The sequence below is a fragment of the Lagopus leucura genome, unplaced genomic scaffold, assembly GCF_019238085.1.
Source record: "Lagopus leucura isolate 7727_CA_CO unplaced genomic scaffold, USGS_WTPT01 Super-Scaffold_1, whole genome shotgun sequence".
In the NCBI taxonomy this organism is placed as follows: Eukaryota; Metazoa; Chordata; class Aves; order Galliformes; family Phasianidae; genus Lagopus; species Lagopus leucura.
Genome location: NW_024962250.1, coordinates 41,591,379 through 41,605,535, shown reverse-complemented (window position 1 = coordinate 41,605,535; position 14,157 = coordinate 41,591,379). Strand labels below are relative to the sequence as shown.

General features: G+C 46.4%; 1 long non-coding RNA gene across 7 annotated transcripts in view; it reads left to right on the top strand.

Moving 5' to 3' along the window:
• LOC122180553 overlaps nucleotides 1-14,157 on the top strand; it is a 46,985-nt gene that overhangs the window by 14,911 nt on the left and 17,917 nt on the right. For all 7 annotated transcript variants that reach the window (XR_006179169.1, XR_006179166.1, XR_006179162.1 and 4 more), the window contains exons 4-5: nucleotides 12,516-12,630; nucleotides 12,932-13,026. This is a non-coding gene — a long non-coding RNA (uncharacterized LOC122180553). The remainder of the gene's footprint in view (nucleotides 1-12,515; nucleotides 12,631-12,931; nucleotides 13,027-14,157) is intronic.

The window sequence follows — 14,157 nt, the reverse complement described above, 5'->3', positions numbered from 1 at the left end:
CCTGGTCTGTGCATGTTGAAGGGGGAAGAAAAACCTTCAACTGTGCAACAGATGAAAATCCAGGGCTCCTGCTGTGTTCTGTGACAGTTCTTCCCACTTTTATCTTGTCTGTCACCTTGTTAAACCTATACATGTTCTTTCTGAAGGCATGTAAATTTTGGGTGCTGGTACTGGTGGATGACATTTAAAAGGCTGCTAAAATTCCCAGCTTTCTCCTCGCCTCCTATGGCACCTCCATGGGATGTGGGGCTGCAGCTCCAAAACCCGGGGGTAGCACTGCAGGGAAGGAGAGAAGCAAACAGCAGGCAAGGCTCTGGCTTTGGGGCTGCCAGTGAAATGGGGAAGGGCCCGGCTTCACCATCGCATGGCTGCACACACGGCCAAGCCTGGCACTTAGGGACGCGGCATAGTGGGCACGGTGGGGATGGGTGATGGTTGGACTTGATGATCTTAGAGGGTTTTTCCAACCTCAGTGATTCTGTGCACGTATTTCCTGCGACTGCCACTCACCTATGGGAGGAAAGCTTGAAAGCTGGTTTAGACAGAAGTGTTAGGGCCCCATGCGTGTCCTGCGTGGCTTTTAAAACCGGGGCAGAGGAGAAGCAGCTGTAGTTGTGCTCTGGAGCATAAAGAACAGTGTTTTATAACTGGTGGCTCTTCCAGGACTTGCAGACAGCCCCTGTGGGGTCTCTAAAAGTCAATGAAGAAAATTGTCAGAAGGCTCAGATTCGCTCTGCGGGAGTCCAGGCCTGCACGTGAGTGTTTGCAGGGGTTGTGCAGTTCTGGTGTGCTGAACACGACTTGCTCGAGGAAATAGACCTGACTTGCAGCTAAGGCTCTGCACGAGCATGCACAAATGCCAGATTTTCTTGGTTTTCCAAAACGTGATGGACAAATTAATTAAGCCCACGTTGGCAAAAAAATACCAGGCAGCTGGACTTCTTTTTAAATAAATAAGAATAAAGCGGACGTATGTGGACCTTGCCTATTCTGAAAATAGGGGCAGTAATCATGTGCCTTCTGCCAGCCTAGTTTATTTAGGCAAAAAATGTGTGAGAATCAGAGCAGTTTTCTCAGTGTGTATGCATGGAGACTGGCATGAAATTTGCCTCGGCCGAGTCCTTCAGGCGCTACCACATGCCCGATTTGTCACAGAGTTTTGTGCTTAATGAGAGAGAGTCTGCAGTATAACAACAGATCCATCTGCATTTTTTTTTCATCATTGTTTTTAGCCTGATCTCCTAGGAAAAAAGAAAGATGTATGCGGTCATGCTCAGACTGTTCTGCTGTGTGCATCCCTGCTTTCTGCCCCATCGCTCTCTACCTATAAGCCAGTTTCACTCTAATCTGAGAGAATCCCGTTGGATATTAGGAAAAATTTCTTTTCAGAAAGAGTGGACAGGTACTGAGACAGGCTGCCCATGGAAGTTATGGAATCACTGTCTCTGGAGGTGTCTGGGAACCGTGGAGATGAGGCACTGGGGAACATAGTGGGCATGGTGGGAATGAGCTGGGGTTGGGCATGGTGATCTCAGAGGGCTTTTCCAACGTGAACGATTCTATGATAATCTCAAAAGTAATCAGCTTTAACAGGATTGATGCAAATATGCAGTCAAGCATTGGAAAGAGATCTAATTACTCCTCCCAGCACAGGGAAATCTAGACTCAGCCCTTACTAGACATCAGGAGATGGAAAAGAGAAAGAGAGGCTGAGAAGGTGAGATTACCTCCCTTCAATTAAGGAGGTAGCTTTGTGTGGATTCTCTATCTTCAATGCAGTGCACAATGGAGGATGGCTTTCTTTCAGTGGGAGCCCTCTCTCCCATGCTGATTCTCTGTTGTTTTATACAGGGGAAGTTCACATTGCAGGCAGGATACAGTGAGCAGCCTGCCATCCACAAAGCATCAGCATAAAGGGTCCCAGGCTTCCTGAGGACCAGAGCTCAAAACAGCTGCTCCTTCTCTTATGCATGCTGTGTACTGAAGAGAGGCAATTTGCAGACTGAGGGTCAGCCTGGAGATCTCCAGACACTGCAAGGCAGGCAGACCTCTTGCATAAGTGTCCCCAGAGAGTTCAGACTACTGACAAGTCTGTGGGACTGCTCGTGCCAGTAGGCACCCACCACTGTGCAATCTCTTGTCCTCAGGAAATGAATACTCCTACCTGCCTTAAGTCCTATTTGCAGAGCTGTGACTACTCACTATTGCTCAATCTTGCAGGAAATCATTATCTGCTGGCAACATTTTACTTCTCTGAAATTGTCTCTTATAACAAAATGAGCTCTGCAGCCCTCTCGCTTACACGGGTTTCGGTTGATGTCATTACCTTTCCCTTTTCTTTCAAAGATTGCAGAGTTACCAACAGTGCGCGTTCAGAACAAAGCCCTTGGAGCACACTATTAGCCCAGTTCATGTACTCAGGAAGATGTTTGCATTTCCACTAGCCTACAGACAGCAGGGAGGATTTTACACATCTGTAATGCATGTGGCCGCCCTGGATCTTTTCCTCAACTCCCAACCCAAGTAGCTGGGGTGGGCTGGATGCTGAGCAGCATTCAGACTTTGGTGAGCCTCTAACTCTTCTCATTCTCCTGGTGTGCTGCCTTCTCTGCTAGATGACAGCTCCAAAGGACAAAGCTTTGTCTAAGCTTGGATTGTGCATAGGAAGGTAGAAAGCCCTGTCGCTATCAGAAAGTTCAGTTGTATCACTGCTCAAGAAGGGTAATTAATGTGAAACTCCTTTTCTTGAGCTGCCTGGTAGGCCCGCATTTCATCTTTGTTCAGGAAAGCACTTAAGCATGTGCTTAAAATTAAGTATGCTGCTGACTGGAGGCCTTGGTCATTGAATATGCTACTGGAAAAGTATCTGGACCATACATTTGTCTGCCTAAAAGCCCTGTTATTTCTTCTTCAGTTCTGATGTAAATCACTTCTCTCAAAAGCCACAGTTGTGGTAACTGTCTGATTTTGATAGGCGTTGCGTATTGCAGCTACTGCTGATTTTAAATAAACTTATAGATTCTCAGTACATCTGCAAACGAGACATAGCTTGGCTCCTTTCAGTGGTTTAGTGTTTTTTTTTTGAGAAATTTCTCTTTGAACTACCCATCTGCAGGCTTTTTACTGTCTGTGTGGCCATCCTGCAATTACCTGTGGGTTTATGATCCTTCTCAAGAGAACAAGTTGGTTGGATAGTTTGACGAGAAAGAAAGATGAGGGTGATAAAATGTGGCAGAGTATGATATCAGTTACAAGTGTTAAAGGAGAATCACTCCAGATTTACACTGCTGTAGCTTTGCTATGGATCCTGCTCCATGATTTGCCGTAAGTGGCTGTTTCAGTATTTTTGGAGTTTAGTCTGCTGGGTAAAATTATACTTTCAAGGACAGAATGCCTTCATAACTGCAGTGAAGGGAGACTGCCATGTGCATCTCACTGGCAAAGTAAACAGAAGGTAAACCTGTGAGAGTGTGAGGGAGAAACTAAAATGTGTTTTGAAAGGGTTTATGGCTAGCAGTCTATCTCCTTAACTCCTGGTTCAGTGCTGGGCAGCAGTAAACAAGGAAGGAGCCATAGTTGCCTCTGAAATTGAAGTGACCGTGTAAAGAAAGGTTTCAATTCTCCAAAGCAGTGGAAGATTTTGGGAACCTGCTTGCAACACTCAGGAAGGACTGGGAAGTTCAGGTGAGTGGTCATGAGCTCTCGGAAAACCTGATTTCTGTAAGATGGAAGGCAAAGAAATCGCGTCGTCATTTTCACGTAAGATGCTTGTTCATAAACACCATCTCCGATTATTCCTGTGCAAGGTCTCACGTTCAGTTCTGTGAAAACACTTCAAAATAAAGAAGAGAGAAATGTAGGAGCTGAGGTGAGCACACACTGGTCATTGTGAATCACTGGTGTTGCCAAATCTGAGGCCAACGGAGAGCTTGGCCTTAGATCAGCTATTTTCAATAGTAGTTAGTGCAAGAGCACAATCAGTCTATATTTGTGTTTAGTATGTAATTACCATTGGCCCTGCATGCATATAATTAACAGTTTGACATTACATCCTGCTGGATTGACATCTGTAGAATTCAGAAAGGGCTCAGGATCTCCAAAGAGCAGTTTTGTTTCAGGTCAGACGTGATCCGATCGTCTAAATTAAAGACACGTCAAACCACATGAAAAGTTCAGGACAAAAGGTAACCACACAGGACGTGGCATGTGAGCCAGGTAATCACAGCAGTGGAAGGAACGGCCACACCAGTGAGCCCTCCTCCTCTGCAGGCTTTGGAAAAAAAACGCTCCTTTTTTTTTGTGTTTAATAGGAAATAAAAATTAGTAAGTGCAACTCCTGGCTGCAAGGAAGCACAAATAAAACAAAACAGATGTTCATTAGCTAATCACTTGCAATTTTTTTTCCCCTCTTGTTCTTCATGGAGGAAAAGAAAATCGAGCATGTGGGAACTCGCCCGTTGAGAAAACAGTTGGATCTTCAGTCATTTATCTGTTTCACCTCTGACTCGGTTCAGGCCTCCATTAAAAGGCAGGCGGGGTGCTATCAGAAAGAAAGGTCAGCGGGGATCACTTCAGATGCTTTTCAGCTGGGGTAACCCTGGAGGCTATCCTTGCTTTTGTGGGCACGGAGAGTCGGCTAAAAACAAAACAGAAAACCAAACAAAAATCCAGCGAGAGCAGCGGAGCTTTGAACTGCATCACTTGTGTTTGTCTTATTCCTAAATTGCAGTGTCATTTTAGTACAGTGCTCGTTATAATCACATATGTACATCAGGAAGTGTGTTTATTACAGCGATACCAATGAATCCCAACTGGCAAGCTGCTTATTTCCCAGGGAAATAACATAACCTTCCTTCCCTTTGGATCGATACATCGTTTTCTTTTTCTCCCTGCTTAGGACAAAAATACATGCAACTTCGTACTTCAGCCAGTGGATTTTATCATGAACAAAATTCTAGTACGTAAAGTCAGCAATCAAGCTGTTTATCTCCTTTGTAACAGTGTTATTACATTAGGTGAAATTAAAGAAACTCAGCTAGTGCCTTTCATGAGTGGTACTTCCTTCACGCTTTAACAGCGTTAATTTAGCAGTGTTAATTTTAATACACAGTACTGGTTCCTAGAAACCTGGCGTTACACAGTAGGTTGGGCAGGTATAGGTTCTTGCCTAGCAGACCTTACCAGTCGCCATCTCTGTCTTAGTGTGATATGAAATCTGGCTCACTAGGAGCTGGTTTACTTGGGAGTGTTGGCCTGCGATAGTGCAAATGGTCGTTGTCTGTAAGGGCCCAGCTTGGTTTGGGTCTTATTTTCCTTTCATGCAGGCAGCACCAAGCTTAGTGTCATTCTGGAAATGAGCTCCCAAGCCCAGGCCAGCCTGCAGGATGTTGCCTATATGGGGGAGTTTCCATTGAGGCCGGTGGATCTACCATTCCTGAGGAACGCAGACATCAGGAGAAGTCACAGTCAAAAGGAACAAGGTGGCAACCTGAATAAGCTGTGTGAGCCCAGGGAGAAGCTATACCAAACCAGGATTAGATAGTGTGCTTTCAAAGCAAGAGGCAATGGGATTTGCCTATCTGGGCACCAGTAAATCATTTGATGTTGTGTTTTTTGCTCACTTATCACATAAATTAAAGAGTTGAAGAAGTACTGCAGGACACTTTGAAGAACCGTCTGAGCGACAAGGAGTAGCATAGAAAGGAAAAGTATCTGGCTGGGTATAAGAGCGCAGCTCTTGAAGGATTCATCTTGGCGACGGATCTTATTTAATATCTTCATGAATGACCTTGGCACAAAACACAGCATGTTGCTGAAGCCTGCTGATGACACAAAGTTGGGAGGCGTGCCATACGGAAAGAACTGGATGACCTTGAAGACCGAAGTAATAGAAACGAGATGAAATCCAGTAGTGCAAAATGCAAAGTCATGAGTTTAGGGAGTAATCCGAATTTCCACTATAAACTGGAGGCTCATCAGCTGTAAATGACAAAGGAGAAGAAACACATGTGTGGATGGCTCCGTCACAGGATGAGGCTCTGGTAAAGGTATGCACAACTTCAAATATAGGTATTTCTGGGAGGTATTTCTTCCTCTAGAAGGTAGGTGTGCTGTTTCCCAGAAATAGGCAAAACCTCATTTGGCAGCCTGTGGACAGTTCAATTCCTTTTGTTCCTGAAGCGTGAATCTGGCTCATGTGGAAAAGGACAGTGAAGATGCTGGAAGAATGGAGAGCTTGTCCTTGGAGAGAAGAACGGAAGAGCTAACTTCTTAAAGAAATGGAAGCTGAGGAGAAGGTTGATGGCTGTACATCTACACATCAGAGAATAAAAACAACACCCAAACAAGCTATTTAAGTTAAAGGACACGAGGCTAACTGGGTACAAATCGGCTATAAATACACTTTGCTGAAATCAGAAGGTGGTTTGTGACTGCGCAGAGCAACGAGGCTCTAAAACAGCCTCCTAGTAGGAGCTGGGGACAAATAACTCCTTGTTATAAGGACAAACTTGGCGTGTTTGTGGGAAAGGACTGTAACACCAGGGCTTTGGAGGTTGTGTCCTGGGAAGTGCTGAGCCTTGAATATCTTGGCTTTCAGTGGGATTTAGTCCAGGAGTTGTATCAGAAGCTTTTTTTAGGGATAGAAATTACTCCATCTGGAGAGGACCTTGTTTTCAGGGGGCTAAAGCTCATGATATCTGATAGGGGCAGTAAGCTGGTCAGGTCTCAGGGTGCTTTAGTATTTATTCAGGTTTGTATAGTTACAGGTTGGTGGGAATTAGATTTTTTACGTTTGGACACACTTAGTGTGTCTGCAATTAATTGGTTCTGTTAATGAGGGCTGCACTCTGCCCTGTGGTTTCTGTGTGTTGATTCTGAGTGTAGTGTGTATCTGCTGGCTGCCTGCATCGGTTTATGTTCCTGGTTGTCTACATGACCTGATTAATACTCCTAGGTTAATGCAAATGCAAACAGAGACCACTGGTCTCTGGTGGCTAAAAACTGGAGTAGCAGTAACAGATAAACATCAGTATTGTTATTTTCAGCTGCTAGGCAAAAACAACTCCTTGTCTTTTCTGTATCCTGTGTATCACAGAATAGTAGGCGTTGGAAGGGACAACTGGAGATGCCCAGGCCAACCCCCTGCTAAAGCAGGCTCCCTGCAGGGGGCTGACAGAAAGCATCCAGGTGGGTTTGTGTATCTCCAGAGAAGGAGATGCATCACCTCTGTCCCAGTCCCACCCCTGTGCTCCAGGCCCACAGCATCTCTGTGTTCTCTGCAGCAGTTCCCTGTCTGACTGGAACTGGGAAGCCCAGCAATGTATCAACTCCAGTTGATAGAAACTGAATAACTATCCTCTAAACTGCGTTTCCAAAGATGGGTCAAAAACATACGTACTGTCCAAAAAATAACAGTGAAAGAGAAACAGAGAAATGCAGGCTCTGGAAAAGCTAGCAGGAATGTCCCCGCTGCTCCTACCAAGGCAGATTCCACAGGTATTATTGAAAAGTTAGTTTTGACTTCAAAAGAGAAAGAAACGAATGAGAAGAAGTTAGAAATAGTGTCAGAAAAGGAGATTTCTCTCTGTGCCTGCAGCGCAGTCCACTGACACATCCTATGCAGGCAAATTGTGTGCTTAAGGGCTCCCTGGATCAAAGCCAGCCTATTCTACCTTGCACAGTGCAATTCCTGAAAGCCTTGTCTTCCCATGAGCCCATCCCTCCACTTGTGAGCTATCAGCTTCTCAGAGCTGTTCAGGATGTATGCTGTTTTCTGGTACCTTGCAGTTTGCTGCAACAAGGTGAAAAGGAGCTTGTGTGAATTTTGTTCCCATCTTTCACTTCTCCACTGTGAGCCTTTCTGTAGCATAGCCCAGCACATCTGGCCACTTCTCATAGCCCTAGAGAATGCGTGTCAGTTTAACACTCAAGTCTCTCTTCTTTGCTTTGCTAGCCAAAGTGCTGAGCTCCACAAACAGATCTGAAGGGATGGTTGATGCAAAGAGCAAATTGCACATAATGGGAAGGAAGGAAAGAACCAAAGAAAAATCTGCCCATGGAAGCGATGGAGTCACCTTCCCTGGGGGTGTTCAAGAACAGTGGAGATGTGGCACTGAGGGATGTGGGCATGGTGGGGTGGGCTGGGGTTGGGCCTGGGGATCCTCTAAGTCTTTTCCAACCTGAATGATTTGATGGATCTGTGAAAAGCCAGAGAAGGTTTTTAGTCAACAGGTTTGCTCTCACTGAAGTACGAGCAATTAGCATTGTGGGCAAACACATTTATTTGATAGATGACAATTGCAGTGATTTAATGGATACTTACATTATGTTCCTCTCAGTGTATCTGGAGAGGAGGCTAAAGAAAGTGGATTAGGTAGTGAATCAGGCTGGATGACTTTATTAGGCACGGCTTCTGAAATGAAAAATCTGACAATAAGCAATGAAGCTGGATGGTTCAGTCATCTGGCATTGCCTTCTTTGCAAGTAAGGGAGCCCAATCTGCCCAGCCAAAGCTCTCTGTGAGCAGAAAGTGAACGTTTTTCAACCCTTCCCTTACAGTTTCTCCCAAGTGAAGGACCTACCAGAAGCCTCCCTTGGAAAAGTTGAGGAGACACTAATTAAAAGTATTCTGTATGTCCCTGATGAGGGACTGTTGACAAAGAAGAGCTAACTCCACGAGTCACTGGAGCAGCTCCTTACAAAGATGCAAGATGTAGCACATCTGGTCTGGAAATCACCTTCATTCCTGAAAGACCACCGCTTCCCTCCAAGAGACACAACAGAGGGCACCAAGAGGAACAGTGAGCCTCCATTTCCTCAGGTTAAGAGGGGTGGGACAAGGGAGGCTTTTGCTGTGCTAAAGAGACCGGGGTTTACAGGGCTGCTGCAGCAGAGAGGGGCAGTGTATCCACTGCTCTCTTTGCCCAGGGCATGTTGGCTTTTCATACAGGTTTTGATTGCACCCTTCATTAAAAGAGTCATTCCACCCTCCAAATTAGGTGGAATTCAGCACTGAAAGAATCCAGCCCGAGTCCCAGTTTATTTCTCCATAAAACATCTGTATTGTTCTTCCAGGATGGCTCTGCCAAATGAGTCCTCAATAAACCCAAAACCTGGCAATAGACAAAACGCTCCAAAGCGCCTTTTTAATATGGAAAAGTATCCTGCAGTGTCGCAATCTTCCAGTGGAGACCACCCCCTACCCCTGAGAAATGCAGCATAGCACCAGGCCCACAATTTGCCTGGGGTCGAGCAACAGAGCTGGGCCTTATGCTGGTTTGCTCCATCCAGAGGGTCTGCCCTATAGTTTCCTGTTTCTTTTTTTCTCATATTCTTTTCCTAAAGGTCCTTAACGTCTTTCTCCTTCTTATGTTTTTTTCCTGCGGATAGAGGCTTTGCGAGTTTCTTCTTTTATTGTTAGCTCATTTGGCAGGAGCAGCCGAGCAACAAAAGTGTTTTATTTGGAAATAGTTGAGGGGGAAGTCGGCAGTGTCCGAGCTGCACGCTGATTGCGTGAGCTCTGGGAGGTTTTCACCTCTGCTTCTAGGCTGGGATTATCTCATTTGATTTCATTGGATCTGTGCGCGGCGACAAAGTGGGGGAAACGAAAGGTTGGTGAAGCTCGCCTTTGTGTCACAGTAGAAGCTTTTAGTTATTTGAGTGCTAAGTGTTCTCTCTCCCTCCCCTCTCTGTGGACTGAATATCAGGCAAAATTCTACTTAGCTGATTTGAATCAATGAGTGGAATGTGACTTACACAGCTTATTTTCCAACACAGAGGTGATCCTAAGAAGCACGGGGAGATGCCTGTATTAGCTATGGGGGAAAAACGTACCATGTGCGAGGCGCTGATGGCTGAATCTCCTCCCTTTGTGCATCACACTCGCAAATGCTCACTCTTTTATGGCCAGCAAAAATACATGCTATCATTTTGATCTGCAGCACTGCCTATGCCTGTTGATTTCTTTCCAAATCCATAAGACCCCCTTCACAAGGCTCCAATCGTCAGCGATTGAAGGCTCCACTCAGCAAAGACTCAAAATAAACCAGGAACAGCACTCGCTAATGCTGGCACATCTTTTCCCTTTTTTTTTTCCCCTTTTCTTTGAGACCCAGTCAGTGCCGTGCTGAGGTTTGTCTGTCCTGAAGTCCATCTGTCCTGCTGTGCAAGGTGAGGCTGAACCAAAATAGCTCAGGGCCAGATTTCTAAGAATTCACCACCTCCTGATGAGGGCCAAGTCAGCAAATCAAGAGTGATCTTCATGTGGCAAGGGGGGCATCGGCGCATCTGTCTTCACAAGGGTGTTTGATGGCTCAGCCGAGGCCAAGGAGGCCCTCAGTATCAGCACCAAGATCGGAGGCACTGTGGCCTGGGAGCAGGTTTTATAGAATTACAGAATCACAGAATGGCCTGGGTTGCAAAGGAGCACAGTGCTCATCCAGCTCCAAGCCCCTGCTGTGTGCAGGTCGCCAACCAGCAGCCCAGGCTGCCCAGAGCCACATCCAGCCTGGCCTTGAATGCCTGCAGGGATGGGGCATCCACAGCCTCCTTGGGCAACCTGTGCCAGTGCCTCACCACCCTCTGGCTGAAAAACTTCCTCATATCCAACCTAAACCTCCCCTGTCTCACTTTAAATCCATTCCCCTTGTCCCATCACCATGCACCCTCACAAACAGCCGTTCCCCTCCTGTTTATCCTCTCCCTTCAAGCACTGGAAGGCCACAATGAGGTCTCCCCACAGCCTTCTAATTTCCAAGCTAAACAATCCCAGTTCCCTCAACCTTTCCTCATAAGAGAGCTGCTCCAGCCCTCTGCTCATCTTAGTGGCCCTCCTCTGGACCTGCTTCAAGAACTCCATGCCTTTTACTGTCCATAAGTCCATCTAGTTTTCAGCCCTTCATTTTCCTCCTGGCCAGGTGTGTTGAGGCTGTCAGAGCTCGGTGCAGACAACATCTTCTTGCAGCATCTCCATGGAATATGGAGCACCTGTGTGCTGAGCTCTGAAGGAACCAATCCTGGCCCCAATAGCTTCTCCTGGACTTGGGGCATGGAGCACTGTTGCACCTTCAAAGCTTCCCCAGCCACCACCTGAAAATAGTTTCCTACTTCACTGGGGACTCAGTAGAGTTAATTAATCAATGCTTTTAAGTCAACATGATGATAGAAAGAGCTGTTTACCAGATAAATACTACTAGCACCCCGTGGTCGTTTGCAATTCAAATGTACTATTCCCTGTAGGGAATGACTCCTGTCATTGCTATGTGTCACTGAGCTGATTAGAGGGCTGTCAAGTGCTTTCCACCACCAAAAAAAAAAACAGACTTGACACCAGACGAAGCACTTTCCCAATTAGTTGTTGGGTTCTCCGCAGCCAGTCCCCAGATCACAAGTCAGGCCTCCAGAATGCCAGGAGTCTTTTAAAAATCATGGGATGGTTTTATTCTGCAAATGCTACTTTTAGCCCTTAGCATGTGTTCAGGCCACCTCCTGAGGCTTTTTTTTTTTCTTTAGGACCATAAGGACGGCAGACTTTTTTCTTAAAGTGGTATTGCCAGATAGAGCAGCACATCAGGAGCTTGGGCTTTGCATAACACCAGGGAAGATTCACAGGAAAATCACAGGAGTTGGCAGCAGAGAGCTTTTCCTTCGGAACGGGCTGGCACGGCTCGACGTGCAGATGTTCCAAAGAGCAGCTCCTTCACTGGTGCAACTCCAGCTTCACCAGTGCCAGGGGACGGATGCGAATTGAGAGCTGCTGTGGATCTGCCACCCTCAGGTTTCAAGGAGCACGAAGCTGGTTTGGTGCCTCAGTCGAAATACGTGCCAGCTAGTGAGCATCCCTGTGAGCTGCTCTCTGTATGATGGGCAGAAGGGAAGCTGAACGCCTTCCTCCCTGCTCTTCATCACTTTGGGGGTGCTGGTGCACAGTGAAAAGCCCCAAGGCTTCTGTTCAGTGTAACTATCCAAGGAAGGAGGGAAAGATTTCAGCACGGAAAACTTGTGCCTTTCCACCAGCTTTTGCATCCGAACCAGCACAGCTTGTGTCTGCTCTACTGAGTCAGGCACTCAGGGCACCTGGAAAGGAAAGCTGGCTTTAGAGACAAAGGTCCCGCCTTGCTTTTAGGAGGGAACATTGGGAGCCTGGGGCTTCTTCTATTTTGGGGACAGGGTGGCTTCTGTGCTGCAAAGACTGCCTTCTGCATCTCCCCTGCTGAAATCTCACATCACAGCTCTTCCCAGGGTCAGCCTGACAGCATCCATCCCATCGGCACACAGAAAGTACGGCTTTTGGAGAGGGGAACATAATTTTAAAGTTGGCCTGAGAAACCTCCATCTAGTTTTCAGGGTTCCAGAATGTTGTTTTATTAGGATTACAGTCTTGTTCTTCTTAGGTTTCAGCAGGCGTTTATGACTGTTACAACAGGAATGAAAAGCTGGGGCTGGAATCGGCATTGCTTTCTCCTGCCAGGCGCAGGGTTCACGGTAGAGGCCAGACATATGTCTTTCTCCCACAGATGCTACTTTTTTTTTCTGGATGAGGAGGTGAGCTCGAGCCTCTCCCTGGAAGAGAGGGCTGGCAGCAGCGCTGAGCTGGGATGTGGAGGCTGCACAGGGGCCCATTGGCTGAAGGTAATTGCTGTGTTGGTTCACGTTGTTCCCCTCTGTCCTTTGCAAAAAGGAGAGACCAAGTCCCATGGACTCCTCTGTGTCTGGCACTGGAGGTTTGTGTTGCTCTCCTTTCTCCCATGCCCCATGGACATCCTTCTAGGTTGGCAGAGGGGCTCGGTGAAGGACAAGTAGGCTCTGCCTACAGACTTCCCTCCCCTTTTTGTCTCGTTTTCCTTTCCTTTTTTTTTCTTTTTTTTTTTTTTTCAGCATGCATTATTCCAGACCTGATGTCATTCACCTATCTGAGTTTGTCCCCATGCAGGTTAAGACTTCTCCATGAAGGCACCTGAACCAGAGTCACGTTCCCCATCTTTGCAGAACCCATGCTGTCCACCTCTGGGAGGCAGCAAGTGGAAGGTAAGGGCTCAAGCAGCTCTCACGTGGGACACCACAAGTCCCCTGCTGTCCTTTAGGTCTTGGCGGCTTGGGGAGCTCAACCCCTTTTGTGTTCCCCAAAGAAGGAGTTCAGCCTACCCAAACCATCCTGCGTGCAGTGAAGAACTCAGCCCTCCTCTAGGGTGATCCCTGGCTGTGGGACAGTTGGACCCTCTGCACAGTAATAATTAGCAGACAAATCCTGCTGACTCGGGAAACTCATCTAAGGGTTTGTTTGTGTGTTTGTTGTTTTTATGAGAAGGTCCATATGCCTTTCAGATTTTGTTATTTTCAGAGTTGATGATCTGAGGAACAGAATGAAGAGCTGACATTGTTGGTTGTTTTCTTGGCCTGCTTTATACAGCAGATGTATGTTGGTAGAAGGGCTACAGCTCATTATTTATTCTGGTGGAGTTTTGTTGAAAAGACAATAGGTCAGATCATGACACAGGAAGCAAAAAGATAGCTTTGGAACTGGTGGGTACTGTTCATCTACCAGTGCTCCCTTCACACGCTGGTCAGAATCCAAGAGGTAATATGGGAATTTCTGAATGTACTTAAAGTTTATGAGACTGCCTGCCTGAATGCATGCATGTGTGTGGAGTGGAACAAGGATCCCCAGCATAATACTTAATCAAAATCCAGTTTTACCAGTGATATAAGACAGATAAAGCACTAAGTACAGTCCTCAGGATCTGCCCCTTCAGCTTATGCACTGCACGTGGCATACACAGTACCTGCCAATACACATGGTGTGGGATTTACCCTGAAACCCTGAAGGTGTCCTGGATTTTCCAAGTCAGAGCCTTGTTTTAAATCTTGCCTGGTGATGTGTGTATTTGATGGTCTCAGGAGCAGTTCTAGCTCAATGCTGGCTTCTTTCTGGGTATGAAAATTCTCTTTAACATACAGTGCCTTTTGAATCTGATTCTTACTTGGAAATGTGTGCTTGCTCACGTTATTTAAGAAATGGGCAATGGAGTTTGAGCCACAACTTTATCAGCAGACAGCACAGATATCTAAGTGTTTGCTGAACCGTGCGCCTTCTTTCAGCACTCTCTTCCTGCTGAATAGCCAACATCTAGTGGGGTTTTATCAGGTTTCTGAGATTAG